Source organism: Polypterus senegalus, chromosome 10 (assembly GCF_016835505.1).
Source record: "Polypterus senegalus isolate Bchr_013 chromosome 10, ASM1683550v1, whole genome shotgun sequence".
NCBI classification, from domain to species: domain Eukaryota; kingdom Metazoa; phylum Chordata; class Cladistia; order Polypteriformes; family Polypteridae; genus Polypterus; species Polypterus senegalus.
In genome coordinates this window covers 84,774,138-84,780,700 of record NC_053163.1, presented here as the reverse complement: position 1 = coordinate 84,780,700, position 6,563 = coordinate 84,774,138, and positions in this window count along the sequence as shown.

The window sequence follows — 6,563 nt, the reverse complement described above, 5'->3', positions numbered from 1 at the left end:
GCAGAAGCCAATGGCAGACCAGGAAAAGACACTCCATGTGATTAGGTTAACTGGACACATCTGCAGCCATCTGGAACCACTTCAAGTGAAACATTACTTCCATCTTTCCCACCATGAATAATACTGTTTCATAGAGATACCAGGCCAATGATCTCCTTCTCTGCATTTAATGTTTCGAAACTCTGCCTACTTTGTCATTCTGCTGACAGCTGTAGATAATACTTACATCTATAAAACAAGTATGCTCATTTGTTTTGATTCCCTTGTCTTGGGAAGAAAATATGAATTTAAAAATGTAGTAGCCAGTTTTTACTTTATTTTCCAGAATAGGTATTTCTTGTTATATGGTCTCGAAGTGGAGTTGTGCTGTATACTGTGGTCGCTCTAAGGTCTAAAACTTGACACTGTATACAGCTTATGTTCACGTGATTAGTGTGTGGTACATAAGTAAAGATGATTTCCAAATGTGTTTGTGTTACACATGCATGCCATTAATATCAACATTTAAAGATGTAACAAATACCGTTTATTATGGCATTACCACCTACTTAAACACTTCCCAGTGTCTCTACTGTATATTTACATGAAAATGGTGGATTAAAAGTCTTTGCATTTTCAAAGTAAAGACTAAATCTACTTCTTATGGTTCACAGATGTTACATACAAAGTGTAGTCTTTGTTCTTTCAGTAAATTCTAATATTGAAAACTACACTTTATCAGGTTATCAGTTTACAGGAATATAGTTAAACTCTTAATGTTGATTCAACTACATTGAGCATGAGTCATGAACCAAGCAAGGATGGACACCAATCGATCACAGAGCACACAAGACAAAGGGCAATAAGCGAAAAACACACAGGCAGTACCTGGGTTGGGATTTACACCCATGTCTTTTCAACTGTAGGGCAGCCCACTGGAATACAAAACAACATTTCTGGAGCTGTGATAATCATTTGTGCTTGTTTTAACGTCTAGAACATATAATAAAATAATGTGTATTTAATCATATATGTCACATACAGTAAGTTTACATTATGTAAGGTATAATGCATAAAATGGAAAACGGTTAACTTTTTCAATGTTGACAGTGAGAATACTTTAGACGTTTTTTGAAGGTGATAGAAATTTGAATTTAAATATGTAAGTATCAAACATTCAGATTTTCAATAAGACTAACAAAGTGTCATGTTTCAAAACGTCGTTAGGAGCCAATCAATATAACTAAGTACGAATGACTAAATAAAGTGTATTTTAAAGAAAGCATTTCAAACAATATTTTGTTTAATTTTGCAGCTTAAATTTAAAAGCAAATGGCATTGGCGTGTGAGTTAATCAATATGATCTCCACAGTTGCTATCGCAGTTACTCCATGGGCTCGGGATACTGAGGTCGGATCCTGTCCGCACATCTTCCCATCGTCTATTTTCATCGTCTGTTTTCTTCATCTCCTTCTCTTTCCTTCCGAACATCCGTGTGTTACGTTTAACTTGCAACTCAAGGCAGCTCGTGTGGGAGAATGTGGTTGTGTATTCCTGTAATGAACTGGTAACCCCAGGCCAGGATTTTCTCCTGCCTTGCGCTTGGTGCTGCCAGGAGAAATTGTGAAACTGATCCCCAAAATCTTGAATTGGATTAAGTGGGTGTGAGGGGCAGTGGCGGCCTTAGGGGTGTGCAGGGCCTTGGGTTGACCAACCCCACGTGGTGCCGGTTACGTCAAACGCTGTTACCGGTATGTGTGGACTGTATAAACCTGCGCGCGAACTTAATAAAAATAATGTTAACATACACCGGATTTTCACATTACAGTATTAAGCAAACATTTTTCCAAGATAACACGCGAACTTTATCAAAATATAACTGGAGAATATAACTTGACAAATTCGCTCGAACGGGACACGCGGACCAAAAAAGCGGGCCCCCCTTAGGCGTGGAGCCTGGGAAGGTCACCCCACTTGCCACCCCCGAACACCATTCTTGGTGAAGGGAGAATAAAGGAAAATCTATATATTTTTTTAAGTGTTAGGAAACAATGTTAACCAAAATCTAATCAATACCCAGTGCTCTATTATCTAAAGCAATTACTTTTCCTTTAGTACATGGAGTCGGGACTACAGATATTTCTGCTTTAATATTTCGACTTTATTAGTAAATAGAGAATCGTCCTATCGAGTATTCTGTCAAAAGTCGTCAGTGATAATGCGGTCAGCATCTGAGAGTCGAAACTCGAATTCCGATTTTTTTCTGTTCTCCTCAGTGTTAATTTGTTTACTGTACACTGCGATACAGCGCCCCATCTATCTTACTCCTGGTATAAACATCTCAAATAGACAACGATAAATGGATTTGAGACTGGTAGATTTAACTTAGCTAAAGTATGGACAAGTCGAATTTCCACATGAAGGTGCTATTTGATGTCAAACCTCAAACAAATCCGGCATTTAATAACCTAGACTGCAAATGAATACCGGATTATTGCAGTCTAAAGGCGCGTGAGCAGGAAATACTGAATGTAATAAATAGAGAGCAGTGTCACTACAGGGTGACGATGGCATTTGTTTAGGCTGTAGAAGGGGTGATTGCAGCATTATTTAGTAAGCTGGGAATCCGCACACGCTTCGGGCAACTGCTGATGTAAATCATAATCTTTATCTCGACTAATAATAAACTTCTAGTGACGCCGCGTACCTCGGTGAGTCGAGGGCACGTATTCAGAGTCTGGGTTCTTCTATTTTTTTGTGCTGTATGTGCGATTTGCACGCCGCCTCTGACAGAAAGTCTGAAATCCCAGGACTCACCAAGCGCGTATCAGCCCTGCGGCTACTCAGCTAGCAGCCCGAGAAATTGATAAAAGTGGAAATAATTAGTCCACTGTTTGCTCGCAGGGCTGAAAGCAGCAACTATTTATATTACCTTGACTTCGCCCGATAGGCAGATTAAGTCATTTAATATACTGTAAATAGTAACGCATATTCGTATTTGAGACCATGAATGACGCCTGTATTTCATTTGTCACAGTCCAGTCGTAATAATCCGTTATTTTCTAGTTCTAATCGTGAGGGTCATGGGTTTGAAATCAGTGATAGCAAATGTGAAATGAGAAAGACTCCCGCTTGAACTTCCCAAAAAAATACCACCTTAATATTAGAGTCTAAACTGTGAAACTCTCTGAAAGCAAACTACGGCAATAACATCTGATATCCCAGTCTTCCTATTATTTTGCTGTGCTTGTTACAGTACAATTAATCAGATGTTTCTAAGGCAGCCTTGTGGAATCCACTCGGCTCCTCCACAAATCCGCTGTGCCTTTAGAAACCCCAAGCCTCCATTGTGACGTTTGTTGTTATTAAAAACCATAAACGATCACGTTGCTCTTTTGCTCAAGGAGGAATTAGCGTTACCCGGGGATAAGGAACGCTTGATTGCTTTTTTAGTACACTTTTAAAAAAAGGAATAATACGCTTTAAAATGTCCTCAATGAAAAAAGGAAAACTCGTCATTCGTGCACTCTAGTACACGTTCAGAGAAAGATACCCGTTTGCTTTGTAACAATCTGAATTTCCAGATTCCAAAGTGAGGGAAAAAACCACAATTGGGTTACAGCATTGTGACTTTCTTTATTCTTATTTGCTGTACCTTACTACAACAGCAAAATGAAACCCTTGCACCCCAATCCATCAATCATCATCTCGAGCCACAGCTCATTCCGGTTCACTCGCTTTTTAATTTCGCGTCTTTTCTCACTAAAAAGGGTCCCGTCTAGAAACAAACCCAGCTATATCTAGTATCATTTAAGGTAAACCAAACAAAGCTACAAATGAATAGATAGATAGTTCAGTATTTAAAGCAGAAATAAATTACAGGTTGTATTTTGTTTATTGTGATACAGTGACATTCTATCAAATACGAAGGGGATCTTCATGAAAATTAATAAAGAGGTTCTAGTATGGTAAGAAAAGTTGCTGGTACTGTCCTCTGCGTTGAAAGTGGAAGAGATACCGCTCTTTGTACTGGTGAGTACCAGCCCATTTCAAGCACTGAGACAGATAGATGTAAAATGGCTTATGACAGAAATATAAATAGATATATTACTGTAGCTGTTCAGGTAGATACTGCACGTTTAAAGTTATTTTTTCACAAGTAATTTTCTCTGTTTTTGCACATTTTTAAAGGTAATATGGAAGATTTTTACACATACATACACTGTATGAACAAACGTTTGTGGACACCTTACCTTCACACTATATGAGCTTCTTTTGACATCCCATTACAAAACCATGGGCATTAAAACGGACTTGCCCACAACTCCCCCAAAGCCCAGCCCTCCAACACAACTGGAGCCTTAGCAGGCTCTTCACTTCTGGGAAGGCTTTCCAGAAGACTTTGAAGAGTGTCTATGGGAATTTGCTCCTACTCTGGAGAAAAGAGAATTTGTGAGGTCAAGTACTGTCAAGTATGAGAAGACCTTATTCACAATTGGTGATCCAACTCATCTCAAAGGTGTTCAATAGATTTAAGTTTAGGGTGGTGTGGTGACAACAAAAGAGAATTTGTGAGGTCAAGTGCTGGCATTGGACGAGAAGATCTTATTCACAATTGACGATTCAACTCATCCCAAAGGTTTTCAATGGATCTGAGGTCAGGGCATTGTGCAAACAACTCGAGTTTCTCCATACCAATCATGTCAAACAATGTCTTCCTGCCTGGCCTTGTGCACAGGGGTACTGTCATGCTGGAACAGTAAAGGACCTTCCCCAAATGTCTTTGTGTATAGTAGCTTTAACAGTACCCTTCACTGGAACCAAGGCCTTTGTCTGTCAGCTATGAAGTATGATTCTTCATTCCAGAGAACACATTTCCACTGCTCCAGAGTCCAATGCAGGCAGTGCTTTACACAACTCCAATTGATGTTTGGCATTGTGCATAGTGATCTTAGGATTGTGTGCTGCTTGGCCATGAGAACCCATTTCATGAAGCTCCCAACACACAGTTCTTGTGCTGATGTTGCTTCAAGAAGCAGTTTGTAACTCTGTTGTAAGCGATGCAACAGAGAAAGGGCAATTTTTATTCATTCTGTGCTTTAACACCCAATAAACCCATTCCGTGAGTGTGCTTAGTATGCCACTTTGTGGCTTAGTGGTTGTTTCTTTAAGATGCTTCCACTTCATAATAGCACTTACAGTTAACCAAGGCAGATCTACACTCTTTAAAAATAAAGGTGTCAGAATGGTTCTTCAAAACAATGCAATAAGGGAACCATTTTTGGTTGCCAAAAGACCCATCTACATGATGATTCCATAAAGAACATTTATTTATTTATTTAGACAGTAGTGAAAAAAGCTATATTATATGGGTTGGAGACAGTGGCATTGACCAGAAAGCAGGAGACAGAGCTGAAGGTGGCAGAGTTAAAGATGTTAAGATTTGCATTGGGTGTGACGAGGATGAATAGGATTAGAAATGAGTACATTAGAGGGGCAGCTCAGGTTGGAAGGTTGGATGACAAAGTCAGAGAGGCGAGATTGCATTGGTTTGGACATGCGCAGATGAGAGATACTGGGTATATTGGGAGAAGGATGCTAAGGATAGAGCTTCCAGGCAAGAGAAAAAGAGTAAGGCCTAAGAGAAGGTTTATGGATGTGGTAAGAGAGGACATGCAGGTGATGGGTGTAACAGAACAAGATGCAGAGGACAGAAAGATATGAAAGAAGATGATCCACTGTGGCAACCCCTAACAGGAGCAGCCGAAAGAAGAGGAAGAACTGTAACAGGCTCCATAGTGTGAATAACCATGACAGACCCGTGAAACGCCAGTGAGTCATGGTTTTAAAGGGACTCTTGCTGCATAAATGCTGTAACACAAGCAAAGTCCCGGTTTTCTAAATCTGTTAGTGTCCTGCAGCCTGCCATAAATGAGAGTTTGTTTTTTCTGCATATTAGAAAGTTTTTCCAAGCATAAAGAAACAAAATCAAAAGAAAAGGACGCATCCCAGAATGAAATGGTGCTTTGTCAAGAAATGGTTTTATGAGAAACCACACAACCCAGTAAAGAATCATACACTGCCATTAAAAAAAAACATTATTTTTAAGAGTGTAGCAAGAAGAAATTTTACATAATAACGTGTATCAAAGGGGCCATCCCATGACAATTCCACATTTAAAGTCACTGAACTCTTCAGCATGACCCATTCTACTACAAATGTTTATCAATGGAGATTGCATGGCTATATGCGTGATTTTATGTACCTGTTAACAAAGGGTGTGCCTGAAACACCTGACCTCAATAATTTGAAGGGAGACCACATACATTTGGCTTACTGAAATACTAATACAAGTATATTCTCAATTCTGTTCAGTCCAATTCAAGGTCATGGGGTTCAGAACCAATCCTGGAAGCACTGGGCACAGGTAGTAAACTTTTGTTTCAACACTGTGGTACCCACAAAGACAGTTCATTGCTTTCCAAACAACAAGCCCTGGATTAGTAAATATCTATAAGGTCTCCTGAATGAGAAAAAGACAGCATTCAAATCCTGTGATAAAGAGGATTTGAAGGACGTACAGC